This window comes from Heloderma suspectum, chromosome 4 (assembly GCF_057233095.1).
Source record: "Heloderma suspectum isolate Gila_16-S chromosome 4, 16-S_ref, whole genome shotgun sequence".
NCBI lineage: Eukaryota > Metazoa > Chordata > Lepidosauria > Squamata > Helodermatidae > Heloderma > Heloderma suspectum.
Window position 1 is genome coordinate 86,870,805 of NC_139461.1, and position 16,661 is coordinate 86,887,465.

The window sequence follows — 16,661 nt, forward strand, 5'->3', positions numbered from 1 at the left end:
CACAGAAATTTGAGATGACAGATACACAGAAAGAAGAAAGGTAAACAATTAAAAGTCAGCCCACTTTAGAGAGGCACAGCAAGAGAAAAAGTGAGGTCAAAATAATCTACTGACCCCCTTAGGATTGCAGCTGTGCTGACTCCTACCATCATATATAATGGCATTTCTGTCTCCACAGAACCTGATAGAGGTGGAAATTGTAAGCAGATAGGATTGATTTTGATGAGGGACTGAGAGGTGAACAGAAAGGATACCATATAAATCAGCTCTTAGACCAGGTGCTGCAGTGCTGAAGAAGTACACTCCATGATGTGCCATGTGATGCCCTGATTCTAAAGTCAGTTCTGCACTGTTTCACAAGTTATAGTATTTAAGTTTATTAAGCACTTAACTTGCACTAGGCACTTTATAAAGTCAAATAAGTTTAGATTACAGGTAGTTATCTCCTTTTGAGGATGTTGTTAGGTGCCCACCCCATTTGAGTGAAACCACACCCATTGGCACCTGCTACAGTGCACCCCTACAGATCCTTGAGGGAAGGCTCTGTCCACTCCATTCCCCTAAGGGAGGGGGAGCTGACCCACAGCAGGGCAGAAGGGGCAGTCATATAACTCTTTTTAGAACTACTAATTTCTCCTGGCTCAAACTGTATTGAATGCAAAGCTGTGTGCTGGTTAGGGAAGTCTGCCATCTAGTGAATAAAGATGGTACTGTAGGCTTGAAATATACAGACACATTTAAATTAATTAAAATCAATGACTGCATTTAAAACATAAAAGAACTCCAAGGTACACTAGGGTCCCCTTAGTATGCATGCCACGTTTCAGGTGTTTACATTTCATGGTTATTATTTATTATTACTTTTTTTATTGCATTTATACCCCGCCTTTTTTCCTCTTGCAAAGAACCCAAGGCAGCTTACATTATCATCCTCCTCTCCATTTTATCCTCACAACAACAATCCTGTGAGGTGGGTTGGGCTGAGAGTCTGTCAGTCAATCCTAAAGGAAATCAACCCCGAGTGCTCATTGGAAGGACAGATACTGAAGCTGAAGCTCAAATATTTTTAGGCTGGCACTGGCTTATTCTTCTTCTTCACTACTACAGCCTTGCCAAAGCTGACTCTGAAGGGAGAGAATATTTGGAGCATCCAGAGTATTGCTTGTAGTATTTATGTTACTGTGCTACGTATTTCTTGTGCTATTTTTAACAAACATATGAAAAGCGCACATTTGAAAGGAAGGGGGGAAACATTACAGGGTACTAATCAGCACAGAGATGAAGTATGCAAATGGAGGTGCTGTGTAACTGAATTTCTATGTGAAGCTTTATTTTCTGGGCTGCCTAGAAACTAGGTTGCAGTATTCACTTTTTGCATAGATCCCTAAGAAGATTAGAGAATTACCATCTACATTCAGAGGTCACAGAAAAAAGCATTATGTAAACAGAGGAGTCTTGCCAGCTCCTCTCTTTTGTTTCATTCTCATTGAGTAGGGAGCACAGCTCACACGGGCAGCCTGGTGTTAACGGAAATCACAACTATTAGAAGAGATCAAACAAAACTTCTGGGTCCATTGGAATATACTCCATCAAGAGTGAAACCAAATTACAACAAAATATTCACAGCTGACTGACCTGTCAGTCAGAGCTCACTTGGTTTCCACATAAGCATTTTCAAATAAAGACTTGAAATCTGCACCACAACAACTCAGTCTGGCTGGGATCAGAGTTCAAAAGATACACACTTGTTTCCACTTCTATTTGTAATCTGAAAAGAGCTGTATTGCTGTTCTCTTTGCTCTGGAGAATGAAAAATACTTCCCATGGGATCTAAAATACAATTTAACTATTGATGATTCTCTAAGCAATTAAAAAAATGGCCTGAATGCTTATGATGCATTTGCCCTGGAACGGGAAATAAAAGACATTTTACCCAAAATCCTCCTGCAAGAGACAAAGCCAAGCCCTTATGTGAGCCTCTCTCTTCAATTCTTGGGGATGCAATTTTGCCACACACCTGCCATGCTGTGTCCTTTACCACACAGCCCATATTCACAGTTTCTTACCTTTCCTAATTCTAAAACATATCACACTGAGGCATTCAATTACATTGGCATTTGTGAAGGGAAAAGCAGGCAGACATCTGTTAGGGTGGACACTGAGCCCATAGAATCCCAGAGTAGTTCTGATTCTGAGGAAGAGCAGTCGCTCCTGGGAGAGGAGCACACTCCTCTTTCCCAGGGCCCACAGCTGACGGAGATTCCTCCCACCAGCATTCCTAGATTAGAAAGCAGTCCAGGCAGTGACCGAGCAGAGATAGCAGACTTGGTGGATGCGCGACGCAGACGCAGAGAGCGGCGCCAGATGGAGGGCGCGGAAAGGAGGCGCAGTGCCCGGTTGGCGCGCAAACAATGGCTGTGCTCCGAGGATCCAAGGGAAAAGGGGAGGGACTCTCCCTAGTCCTTAAGTTCAGGGGTCTGCCAGTAATTCCCTTTCAAAGTGGGACCAACTGTTTCAACTTAGGGCATAGGTACTCTGCTGCTCAGATCTAGTTGCTACCTGTAGAGTTGTTAAGTTGTAAAAGAAGAATAAAGCTTTGAAAGGAATCCCTTTGTCTGTGTCTGGACTTGGCTACTGGATTAGACTGAGAGAGGCCTCCAAGGAGCCCTTGACAACATCATTTCCCCTAAGCTGCTTTCTTACACACACACACACACACACACACACACTTCCCAAGTGTCCCTCCTGCAGAAGATTTAGATCTCCAGATGTTGAAAATGTTGCACTAAGTACTCACCTAGGGCCAAACTAGATGGGATGCTGGAAGATCCATTATTGGATTTCCTACATTTTTTAAAGTTACAAGCAGCCACCAGTGTGAATTAGGGCCATGGCACTAGGGGAAGGTTATCCTTTCCCTCATGCAGTTTTCCCAATCTAAATTGCCCCACCCCCAGCAGCTGCTATTTGCCCCACAAGGGAAAACATACAGGTATCTCATAGCAGTTAGTAGCATACAACTGTAGTCTGTGAATGCTCAAGAATGTGGCTAATTTCCAGACCTTCCAATTTTTAGAAAATGTCACCACACAGAACAATGGTGGAACTATAACAGGTAGCTGCCAAAAAATGAACAGCTTATTACTGTAGAAACCAGGCACAAAGAGCCTTTGAAATCAGGTAAAAAGCTTACATGTAATAGGAAGTGGAACATCTCAGCTGGAAAGGTAGGGAGGGACAATCCAAGCCCATCTACTGAGTTCATAATTGAATTAAAGCTTGTATCTAGGTCCAAGTCCAATACACGGTCTGCTTAATGGGTCTCATGTTTATATAATAACAGATTCCACATAATCACATAGGCTGAAATGTTCTGTTTTAAAACATTTTCACGTAATTGAAGGAACAAGTCTTTTGGACTTGGAACAAGGGCTCACCTGTATAAAAAGTTATTTTGAAGTCTGCATTATTACTACACTCCCTAACATTGGGCAAGTTTGCATGTAATGGCAAACTGTGGGTTAATTAACCTATGATTTGCTGGGCACAAGCAGGAGTGAGCGAGTGCGCTGCCTCCCATGTGCTCCTCACTTCTGCTTTTAAATCAACAACCTACATTTGGTCAGGTCTTGAGATGTGAGCATGACATGCATACCCAGAGCACTGGGTTTTTAGGGGCTAGACAACCCAGTGGTTAACCAAACAACAAACTATGGGTTAACTGGGCCAGTGATTCCAACATGTAATGGACTTCTTTAAAAAAAAAATGAAGAGACATTTCTTCTCTCTACATTTATGGTTTATATTGGGCCATTTCACATGATCAAAATATGCCATGGTGGTTTATTCAAATCGCAGTGCATGCCAGGCACAATTTCTATAATCACCATCCAGGCGCAGCTTGTCATGTTATCCAAACCTGGGTGGCATGGCTTGTTGGAGGGGAAAACAACCCTCCAATAAGCCATGGACTGTTGGAGGGGGAAACAACCCCCCAATAAGCCATGCACTGTTGTAGGGTTATTGGAGGATTGTTTCCCTCTCCAACAAGCCATGTCACCTGGGTTCAGACAACATGGCAAGCTGCACCTGGGCAGTGATTATGGAAGTCATGCCTGGCATGTGCCGCAATTTAAATAAGCCACCTTGGCTTATTTTGATCGTGAGAACCAGGTTATTGTGTAACCAGGTTATTGCGTAAGGACAATGGGAGGATAAAAAGATACTTCAAACATTCCCACTGATTTCATTCTACAAATATTTAGTCTTCTGGGGAGAGACCAATCATCAGATTATGGTGACTATTATTGATGAATGCCATATAAAAATGAAAATACCAACATAATATTAAATGTGAGAAATATGGACCAGAATGCAGCTATATTCTATCATTTCAGAACTCAAAGTTGCAGTTGGCATATATATCCTTATGTAAGACACTAAAATGCTTCTCAGTACGTAAAACAACCTGCTCTCATGTTTTGTCCTTAGCTTGATTTTTCTCTCAGCCGAAAGACAGATTTCCAATTGCACATCCAGATGTAAGTCATTATTTTGCTTTTATAGGACAACAGAACAACAGAAATCTATTTCTGTATGCACAGGATAACGCCTTACTTGTCTGGAGGGTTAATTTATTCACTCCAATTCTGTTAATAGGGTCCAAAACAAAACACTCAAACTTTGTGAAGCAAACTATAGGGAAAAAACACAGTTGTTATAAATATGAAGCTTCCCATTTTATGACAGTCACAGTAATAATGTGTTGCTACTTATGTGCTGTCTGAAAATGAAATGAAATCTTTAAACTTTGAGTTATAGTACCCTAAACATGCCTTGTAAAGACTGAATGGCTTTACAGAGACAAAGTGACTAAGACAAAGTAGGTCCTGAAGAAAAGACAGACAACACTGGGATCAAATAAAATGACATTTTGTTTCAGACTGGAGTTCAGTGTGATGAATTTTACAGGGCTGATGCATTCTATGTATGGGGGGAAGGGATTCACCTCCTGGGAGATAGCAGATGGTGTACAGAATCCCTGTTAAGAGGGCCATTCCAGCATTAACTCAAGGATATAGCAGTGTAGAAACTACACTGGTAGTAGATGTCAAGTAATAACACTGTGGTTATGGGCTGAAATGACTACCTCTATCCAAGGACTAACATGGGCCCATTATACTGAAGCCACTGACTGCAAACCTGTACAGCTGACTGGCAGTCTCGTAGGAGCGCAATTTGCTGCTGCAGTGAGGCTTGGGCTACACTGAAGTCCTCCGAGGGCTGTGCGACGCTCACATGTGCTGTACAGTTACATGTGCAATGAAATCAGATTTACTCTTTCTTATACAGCATCAACTACTGTCTTCAACTAAAAAGGTAGTACAGTGTAACTAGGAATCTAACAAAGTTTGAGAAGCTTTGGAAAGACCTAAAAAAAACTAAAAGATTGTTACCTATTATACCCAGGTGGCCCAAAAGTAGGTATACAGTTGTTTAGAATGTTGATGGGAGGGGAGAGAATGTATGAGTAGAAGATGTATGGGTGGAGTCAGAATAACAGTTGGGAAGAGTGCGTGACAGGGAGTGACAGTTAAATCAGCTAAATGTAGAGAGTGAGGGGAGTGAGGCCCTTAAGTAGGTATACAGTAGTTTAGTTTTTTAGTTATTTTTTTTACTGATATTGGCAGCGAACTTGAGTCAAGAACAAAGAAAGTGAATTCTAAAGCAGTACTGGAAGACTGAAAATGCCGAGCAGTTGCGCACACCGTGGCAAGAAGCATCTGACACTCCTCAACCGACACGTCTGACAATTTATCATCTTAAGAGACAAATTTGAAACAACAGGTGCAGTGGCTAATGCACTGAAATCTGGACGTCCTAGGACGTCTATGACAGAGGAAAATTAGATGAGAGTCAGGCGTCACAGTGTGGGGTGCACTGTCCAGCAAAGGTGTTGTAGGACTGGTTTTCTTCGATATAACTGTGGATGGTAACAATTACCTAAACGTGTTACGCGATGTAAAAACGTCTATTTCTGCTTCATTGACTACGCTAAAGCCTTTGATTGTGTGGATCACAACAAACTGTGGCAAATTCTTAAAGAGATGGGGGTACCAGACCACCTTACCTGTCTCCTGAGAAACCTGTATGAGGGTCAAGAAGCAACAGTAAGAACCAGACATGGAACAACCGATTGGTTCAAAATTGGGAAAGGAGTACAAGGCTGCATATTGTCGCCCTGCTTATTTAACTTATATGCAGAGTACATCATGAGAAACGCCGGGTTGGATGAATCACAGGTTGGAATTAAGATTGCCTGGAGAATTATCAACAACCTCAGATACTCAGATGATACCACCCTAATGGCAGAAAGCGAAGAGGATCTCAAGAGCCTCTTGTTGAGGGTGAAAGAGGAGAGTGCAAAAGCTGGTTTGAAACTCAACATTAAAAAAACGAAGATCATGGCATCTGGCCCCATCACTTCCTGGCATATGGAAGGGGAAGAAATGGAAGCAGTGACAGATTTTATTTTCTTGGGCTCCAGGATCACTGCAGACAGTGACTGTAGCCATGAAATTAAAAGACGCTTGCTCCTTGGGAGGAAAGCTATGGCAAACCCAGACAGCATAGTAAGAAGCAGAGACATCACCTTGCCGACAAAGGTCCGCATAATCAAAGCTATGGTTTTCCCTGTAGTAACATATGGCTGTGAGAGCTGGACTATAAGGAAGGCTGAGCACCAAAGAATTGATACTTTGGAACTGTGTTGCTGGAGAAGACTCTTACGAGTCCCCTGGACTGCAAGGAGGTCAAATCAGTCCATCCTAAAGGAAATCAACCCCGAGTGCTCATTGGAAGGACAGATACTGAAGCTGAAGCTCAAATATTTTGGCCACCTAATGCGAAGAGAAAACTCTCTGGAAAAGACCCTGATGCTGGGAAAGACTGAAGGCAAAAGGAGAAGGGGACGGCAGAGGATGAGATGGCTAGATAGCATCACTGATGCAATGAATATGGATTTGAGCACGCTCCGGGAGAGAGCGTAGGACAGGAAGGCCTGGCGTGCTATGGTCCATGGGGTCACAAAGAGTCGGACACGACTGAATGGCTGAACAACAACACATAAATTGAATGAGTGAGAGCACAATCTTATGCATGTTTAGACAGAAATAAGTCCTACAACTCCCAGCATTCCCCAGCAAGCATGGCTGGCTGGGCAATGCTGGGAGTTGTAGGAATTCTTTGTGTCTAAATGTGCATAAGATTGTGTCCTAAATCCATTTTTACATAGAAACTAGGTGATATTGAATGGAAAAAGTACACATGACATTAAATATGTCTTTGCATTTAATGTGCACATTTAAAAAAATGTATGATGCTTCCTTGGAGCTGATAATTACTGCTGAAAATTACTGGGATCGCAGCAGGCAGGCAGGGAAAATTTAACCCTTTCCTCCCCTGATGCAGTCCTGAGGAAAACCCTTCCCTGGAAGCGATTGGCATTGGGAGAAAATCCCCCATTAGTGCCAACAAGGGATTTCATCCCAATGTAAGTAGTTGCTTCAGAAGAGTGATCTTCCTCAGGATGCACAGCAAGAGAAGAAAAGGTTAAATACTCTCACCACACTTCCTGCGATAACTATCATTCTCTCCCCCACTTCTAAAACCATAAGAAGAGCCATGCTGGATCAGACCAAGGGTCCATCTAGTCCAGCATTCTGTTCACACAGTGGCCAACCAGCTGTTGACAAGGAAACCACAAGCAGGACACAACTGCAACAGCACCCTCCTGCCCATGTTCCCCAGCAACTGGTATACATAGGCATATAGCCTCTGGTACTGTACTTCTCTCCCCGGCCCCTCCAATGGATGTTATCTGCATTTAAATAAACATGCATGTTAAATGCAAACATGTATTTAATGTCACATCTAGTTTGGTCCTAAGCTTTGAAAATCAGGTATGGGACCTAGGTAGTGCCTGCTGAGCTGGACTTGGTAGTGTAAGATATTTTAATACAGGGGGAACTATCACCCCACAGTTTGCAGTACTGTCTGCAAGCATTGGGACCCCATTCCTCTTATATTTACTTAAGAAATAAGGATAAGAGCAGAAAAGCAGGTTTGCACCTGCAGATTAATAAGTGGAATTTTACACACTATGCGAAATCTTGGACCTCCAAGCTAAGTGCTGCCGCAGAGGCAACCACAAAAGCACCAAAACTCTATGCTGAGAGCTAGAGTTTTCTATGCACTTCTATGGCACACTGATTTCAAATTAATGTTCACATAGAATGGTATTAGCAACAAACAGAAACAGCTTAGGCAATAATGTAGATAATATGAATCAAGCAGCAAAATGTATGACAGAAGATGGCAATGAGCAACAAGCAACCTTTTTTCTAAACAGTCAAATAAATTCTGAAAAAAGTATAACTTGTTTTGATATGTTCTCTTTCTGTGTTTACTAGCAATCATGAAAGCATATCAGATGTAACTAGCTTTACTTCCAGAAAAGATGCTACTATAAAGTTTTCCTAAAGATCTGAGCATGAATCAGGAATATTCAGATAGAAGGGAGTTTCCATGGACAATTATTGCTTTGCTATTCTATGATGCATAGTTGCTCAAGATACATAGATTTCGTGGTCATTGGTACTTTGACAAGAATATTTTTCATTTTGCTGAACATGTTCCATATAATGCCTGGTGACTAGAGACTTTCTAAAAGATGAGGAACCTATTTTCTGTCGACAGCCACATTCCCTCAAGGGTAATCTGTCACGGACTGCATGCTAGCAGTATGCAGTGCTTCTCTCTTTTTCTTTCTGACACCTCCCTTCTCTCTCTCTCTCTGGCATAGCCCCTCTCTCTTTCTGACACTCCTTTCTCCCTATCCCCATTCCTCCCTACCCAGCAGACTGCCAGGAGAGGGGCAGATGGCTCTTGACAGAGGTCTGAATAATAGCTTGCAGAGGCCTGTTGAGGGCCACAGGTTGCCCACCCCTACCTATAGCTGAAGGTGTGAAAAGTATATCCTATTTAACAATGCTGCCAGTCTGCTGCTGATATTATGATTAATAATGTATTGTTCATGTATTATTTTTCATTTCTTGTTGTGAATTACTTTGAGTGTAATGTATACAATGACTATGACCATGAATAATAGAGCAGATAATACAAGCTATTTAAGCACAGCTAAATAATGTACTTTGACTTTATTTTTTTGAGATAAATGGATTAATATACGTATTACAAATAACATGCTCATCCCCTATTTCAGTCATAGTGGTAATCACCAAAAGATTATTGTGTTACTTTTATTGATTTCTGTGATGTTTTTCTCCAGAGCATCCCTTTAATCAGTACAGCTGAATCTTTAAGAACAGTAAAGTCTATGCTCAGGAATTAAAAGATTGACTTGCTGATCCACAGTCCAGATTATTTGCTGTCTTATCCAATTTGCCTAGGTAGATTTAATGCCATCATTATGCTGCTAGTGAAACTGAAAAAAAATACATCACACGACACACTGAACTTATTAGCCTTTATGGCTGGATAGCAGAGGTGTTTGTACCAAGAGATGAAGTCGGACAGATCAGTTTGGCTTTGGAACTGATCTGTCTGATTTGTCTGTCTGAAAGCCAGGCACTTCTGACTGCTTTAGTATTAGAAACAGCTTTCATGTTATATTTTTTTGTTATAATAAATTACTTTAACACTGTTATGTCACAAATGGCCAAACTAGATAAGACAGATATCTGTGAACTCACCCTCCACATTTTTTAAAAACTTAAAAGTGACAGCAGGGAACAAAGAATCAGATTAGGGCAATGATCTGCACTTTCCTCCAAGCCAGTTTTTCAATTTAACCAAAACTGGCATCTTCCCAACACAGGTAAACATACAGGTACAACATAAAACAGACAGCTGCAAAGATTGGTAAGTTCCCAATGCATTTTAATTGTTTCACTTCCATGAAAATTTAAGCAGAGTCTCCTTAAGGTAAATATAGCATACTGCCTTTTTGAGTAGCTTTGATGTTAGACTAAATATGAAATGTTTCCCATGATAAAGATATATTCAAAACATAAACAGAGCACATTATAGTAGTTGAGATGTGAGGTTACCAATGCATGGCATTACTGTGGCTAAGCTATCCCTATCTAGCAATGGCCGTAAATGGCATACCAACCAAAGCTGGTAGAAAGTGTTCCTTGTCGCTACAGCCACTTAAGGGTTCAGGGGCAGTGATGGTTCTATGAGCACCCGCAGAATGCATACCTGCTCCTTCAGTGGGAGTACAACACTATGCAGAATGGGCAACATGCCTAACTCCTGGACTTGAGAACTTCCCAGCCCCAGGAACTCCAGGTTACCAGGATTCAGTCTGAGTTTATTAGCCCCAGTCCAGCCCATCAATGCATCCAGACACTGGTCTATGACCAGCATGGCCTCTCCTGATTCAAATGTAACAGAAAAATATATCTCCTAATGACTGCTCCCAATGGCTTCAAATAGATATTGAATAGCTTTGGGGACAAGGTATTACATTGTGGCACTCCCTGGCATAATTACCAGTGGGACAAAAAATAGTCACCCAATGCTACTTGCTGCAAACAGACCTGCACTTAGTAACAGGATAAAATGGTGCCCCCTACCCCAGCTCACACAGATGGTCCAATAGGATACCATGGTCAATGGTATCAAAAGCTGCTGAGAGAGACTGGGCAAGAGTAACAGGGTTGCACTCCCCCTGTCCCTCTTCCGATAAAGGTCATCCATCAGGGTGACTAAGGGTGACTCTGTCTCAAAACCAGGTCTGAACCCAGACTGAAATGGATCTAGAAAATCAGTTTCCTCCAAGAGTGTCTAGAGCTGGGCCATCACCATTCTCTCAAGTACCATGCTGAGAATGGGGGTGTTGGCAATAGTTGTCCAATACCTCTGAGTCCAGAGTGGGCTTCTTCAGGAGTGACTATATGACATCATCTTTAAGGATGGTCAGCACTACCCCCTCATGCAGTGATGCATTCACATGCTCTGGACCCACCCAGCCAACCATGCTCGGGCCAGCTTTAATTAGTCATGATGGTCAGGGGTTGAGAGAGTAAGTGGTAGTCAGCCTTACGGCTACGAGCATCTCGTCCATGTCCTCAGGCTGCAGCACCTGAAATTGATCCCACAAAACCGATACAGATGGCAGATTGATCACCCCAGTTGTCTGTCTGAAATCTTGCATCTAATGTATAAAATGGCCTTGAAATCCAGACATTACATTGATACAAAGTGTTCAGAAATGCAAATAATTCCTGCAACAGCAATACTAATTTTTGAACCAGGTCAGCTGCATGCCCCTTTTAGTCTAGTTTAGCCCTCAGTTCTCTAAAATGGATTTGAATCTAGTTCCTGGACTAAATTTCTTCCAATGACAGAGAGACCAAGATTCCTCTCATCAAACAATCTCAGTGTTCAGTGCACATTTGGAACCCAGGGATTTACAGTGTCATTTGCTTCTTTGCTGTCAGCAGAAGGTATCTCTGTGAAAAGCATACTGGCAGCAGAGCTCCTAGTTTATGGAATGTCAAATAGCAACTCTTTAAAAATGAAGTTGGATATCTACTTTGCCAACTGAAGATTTCAAGCCACAACCCCACAGGAACTATGATGCAATTTGTTTTAAAAATTTGCCACATTAACTGTTGGAGCTGTATACATTGTAATGAAAGCTTTGATTTCAAGGCCCCTTCATACTGCAGCGGTAGTCTTTGGTTTCTATTAACATGCATGGTTTGCCAATTTTTAGACAACTTTTCCTGACGTGTCTTAAAAGCTACCTGCAAATTTTCCCATTGTAATAAAGGTGAGTCAAGAAATCATATTCTTTTTAGTCAGCAAAATGAATGAATCTCCACTATTCCGAATATCAGCACTGTTCTGAAGAAAGTGGAATAATTATATCTATATCTAGAGGTGGGAGGATATAATGATTAAACTAGGATAAAATCTAATATAATGTTAGAAATCCCATAAGAAGTAGTATTTACTCTCATTCCTTTCAACCCTTACCCATGAAAGATCACATATGAGCTTGAACCATTTTAAAATTTATGAGCCATCAATCTTTAAATCTGACCTTGCTACCTGAAAACACATATCTGAAAGTTAATTGTTAACAACCCAAACTAATAGTGGTTCAAAGGAACTACAGCAGCTTTCCCAATCTGGTGCCCTCCAGATGTTTTGAAATACAACTGACATCAGCTCCAACCAGCATAGGAAATGGTCAGAAATGCTAGGAGTTGTCGTTCAAAACATCTGGAGGGCATGATGTTGGGGAAGTCTGAACTACAACTTGATAGAGTTGAAGGAGAAAACAAATTTTCCTTTGAACAAACATGCAAGCAAATTGGACAATTTAAGCAGATTACTTTACATAACATTATGTAAAATGTCCATAATAGCGCCTTACAATGGCACTATGTTTAAGATATGACTAGATTACATATCCTGAATACACTAAACCTCAGGAAATATTAAAAATAAGGGAAAAGGAAACAATTTTTGCCAAATTTATGGTGCAAGACTATACTTAAGATCTTCTGGCTGAAGGACTTCAGGAAGTGGTGGATATCTTTTGCTGACAGGACTTGAAATACCCTCAGCATGAGGATATGCTGGCAGAATGATCCTGATATGCTAGCAGAACTGTGGCTATCTCTCTCTGTCCTCACGTCACAAACAATTATTACTCACAAGTGGTAGAGCACATGCTTCGCATGCAGATTCAATCCCCAGCATCTCCACGTGGTATAGGAAAAACCCCTGCCTAAAACCCTGGAGTCAGTGTTGATAATAATGGGATAAATGGTCCCCCCAATGGTCTCATTCACTATAAGGCAGCTTGTGATGATGAGAAACTATGGAGAAAGGGCACTTTACACAACAAGGGAGCACTTTGTAAAATGCTTTTCTCTTGAACACACATGGGAACCAGTGCACATTGCTAACACTTCTTCTAGAACCCTAACAGGTAGCCTGCTTCAGAAATCCAAGCACAAACATCACAACTTCCAGTCCAACATCTGAGAATGTCAGAACATAAGAAGAGCCATACTGGATCAGACCAAAGGCCTATCTAGTCCAGCATTCTGTTTGCACAGTAGGCCAAGCAAATGCCCATGGGAAGCCCACACATTATCTGCACAACTGGGAAAGCTATAGGCTGAGGGGAGGGGCAATGTCTGGGGATCTGGGGCTCAATTCCCCTCACACACACACCCAGAACCCACCAGGGGCTGCACCACTGAATTTCAGCACTACAACATCGAGGAGAAAACCCTATTCCCATTTAAAACAAGGCATGCAGAGAATGTGTACCTTGTTTTAAAGCAAAACCACACTCCCCGGACAGGAAGTGTATATACTCCCACTGTACCTTATTTTAAAGGGAAATCTGAGTTTTTACCCTGCTACCACAAGGCAGTAAGAGCTGCAAAATTGGCCAGGGGGTGTATGTGGCCCCTGTGTTGTTCACCCTGGTATATAGGCAATACTGGAATATTTCAGTGGTAAATACAAGTAGAAAACATATGTAGTTTCACAGCTATCTTAGCCAAATCATTCCATTACTGCAAAGTAAATGCTAACATTAACCTACAGATTGATATATTAATCTTTTTCCATCACTGACAATGTAAACACTATCCCCAGACAGAGGAATGCCTGACTGAAAGAAGATACATTTACAGTACTAAATAAATATAGTAGAAAAACAGGTTGCGTACATGTAACTGGTTCATCATGTAGTAATTTGTGCAGTCACACATATGGGTTTTCAAAAACGAGGCTCAGTGTAGAACCCATATGGCCACAGAGACAATGTAGAAGAATTAGCTATATTCACAAGACGTTTTAAGTGTTGTGCATCTTGTTCTATTTAATCTGATGGCATAGCTAACGATATTCAATACTGGCATTCGCCTGGGTACAGTGTAAATGACCACATTTCTTTTCTGCCTCTCACACACTGCCTCCAGTGCATTTACAGATGGCTGATGCAAGTGATAAGCGATTATCCCCAAATGAGATTTGACCGATTGGTGGGCAACTGGTGGCATATGGTCCCCATGCTATTGCTTGCTTACAGTATTTATTCACAACTGTACCAAGTTTGTTAGCACATGTCTTCAATAATAAATCTGTTAAAGTGATAGGACTGAAACAAAAACCACAAGACAAACAAAAAGCAAATACCATCATTCACCACTACAGTGCAAAACTGCATAAATTTACTTGTTTGCTGCCACACAATGCGTATATTTAGGATTTTAATTTGACTCAGATATGCAGATTGCTCTGTTAGAATTTTGTAGGAAAGTGGAATGTGATAGAATTGTGTGGGCTGGGGAAGAATATTACATCAATGCAGTGGTGAAATTCTTGACTTCCATTCGAGTGACTCCATCTGAGCTCCAGACAATAAGCTTTTGAAAACCATAATGGAACCAAAAGAAAGCTCTCTGTCCCTTTAAAAGCAAATATTTGAAGAACAGATGGTTTCAAACCAGCAAACAAATACACTGCAGGAGTCTCTACCAGCAAAGGGGAAAGATCTGATGATGGAAATTACTATAATAGTATGTCACGAGATCACATGCTTCTATGAGATAGTTAGAGAAAGAGAAGATATAGGCAGCTACAATGAGCTAGAACTATGCTTTAGCATCACACACACACTCACAATTTTTTGCTCTCCCTACAAAGCATGTGATAAAATCAGTCTCACACCACTAATTTCTCTGTCTGTCTGTCTATTTGATTTCTATACTGCTCAATAGCGGAACATTTATTTATTTATTTATTTATTTATTTCTATACCGCCCAATAGCCGAAGCTTTCTGGGCGGTTCACAAAAATTAAAACCAAACAACACAATAAAACAATTTAAAATATATAGAACTTTAAAACCACAATATAACAATACAACCACAATAAAACCTGGCAGCAGTACAGGAGTTTAAAATACAGATTTAAAACAGCAAAGATAAAAGTTTAGAAAGCTAAAATGCTAAAATGCCTGGGAAAATAAAAAGGTCTTCACCTGGCGCCGAAAGGAATACAATGTAAGCGCCAGGCGAACCTCACTAGGGAGCTCATTCCAGAGCTGGGGTGCCACAGCAGAAAAAGCCCTCCTCCTAGTAGCCACCCGCCTCACTTCCTTTGGCAGGGGCTCTCGGAGAAGGGCCGCTGATGATGATCTTAAGGTCCGGGCAGGCACATATGGGAGGAGGCGATCCTTCAGGTAACCTGGCCCCAAGCTGTTAAGGGCTTTGAATGTTAACACCAGCACTTTGAATCGGGCCCGGAAATGGACTGGCAGCCAGTGCAGCTGGAAAAGTACTGGCGTAATATGAGCTCGCAGGCCAGTCCCTGTTAACAATCTTGCTGCCCTATTTTGGACCAGCTGAAGTTTCCGGACCGTTTTCAAAGGCAGCCCCACGTATAATACATTGCAGTAATCCAGACGAGAAGTTATCAGAGCATGGATAACTGTAGCTAGGCTATCTCCGTCCAGATAAGGGTGTAGTTGGTATACCAGCCTAAGCTGATAAAAAGTGCTCCGTGCCACTGAGTTCACCTGTGCCTCAAGTGACAGTTCTGGATCCAAGAGCACCCCCAAACTACGAATCTGATCCTTTAGGGGGAGTGCAGCCCCCTCCAGAACAGGTTGAATATCACCTAGCCGGGCAGACGAACCACCCACTAACAGTACCTCCGTCTTGTCTGGATTGAGTTTCAATTTATTAGCCTTCATCCAGTCCATTACCGTGCCCAGGCACTGATTCAGAACAGCCGCTGCCTCACCTGGGTTTGATGAGAAAGAGAGGTAGATCTGGGTATCATCCGCATATTGATGGCACCTCAGCCTGCACCTCCGGATAACCTCCCCCAGCGGTTTCATGTAGATGTTAAACAGCATGGGGGATAAAATAGAGCCCTGTGGAACCCAATGGCACAATTGCCATGGCACAGAGCAATAATCCCCCAGCGCCACCTTCTGGAATCGGCCATCCAAGTAGGAGCGGAACCACTGTAGTGCAGTGCCTCCAACTCCTAACCCAGACAACCTATCCAGAAGAATACCATGGTCGATGGTATCGAAAGCCGCTGAGAGGTCCAGGAGAATCAACAGAGTCGCACTCCCCCTGTCCCTCTCCCGGCAGAGGTCATCCCACAGGGCGACCAAGGCAGTTTCCGTCCCAAAACCAGGCCTGAAGCCTGATTGAAATGGATCTAGATAATCTGTTTCATTCAACAGTGCCTGGAGCTGTCCTACAACCACCTGCTCAAGCACCTTGCCCAGGAAGGGGATGTTGTCCACTGGCCTATAATTGTTAACATCCTCTGGGTCCAGGTTAGGCTTTTTCAGGAGTGGTCTAATTACCGCCTCTTTTAAAGCAGCAGGCACCACTCCCTCTCTCAAGGAGGAATTTACAACCTCCTGGACCCAGCCGGACAACCCCTTCTTGTTTGATTTAATAAGCCATGAAGGGCAAGGGTCAAGCACACAAGTGGTCGATCGGACTTGACCAAGCACCTTGTCCGCATCTTCAGGCCTCAGTAACTGAAACTCATCCAATAAAACTGGACCAGACGGT

General features: G+C 42.2%; 1 protein-coding gene across 5 annotated transcripts in view; it reads right to left on the bottom strand.

Moving 5' to 3' along the window:
* The window catches only part of SPIRE1 (spire type actin nucleation factor 1), a 120,276-nt gene that overhangs the window by 51,839 nt on the left and 51,776 nt on the right, over positions 1-16,661 (bottom strand). The gene's annotated exons all lie outside the window — the stretch shown is intronic.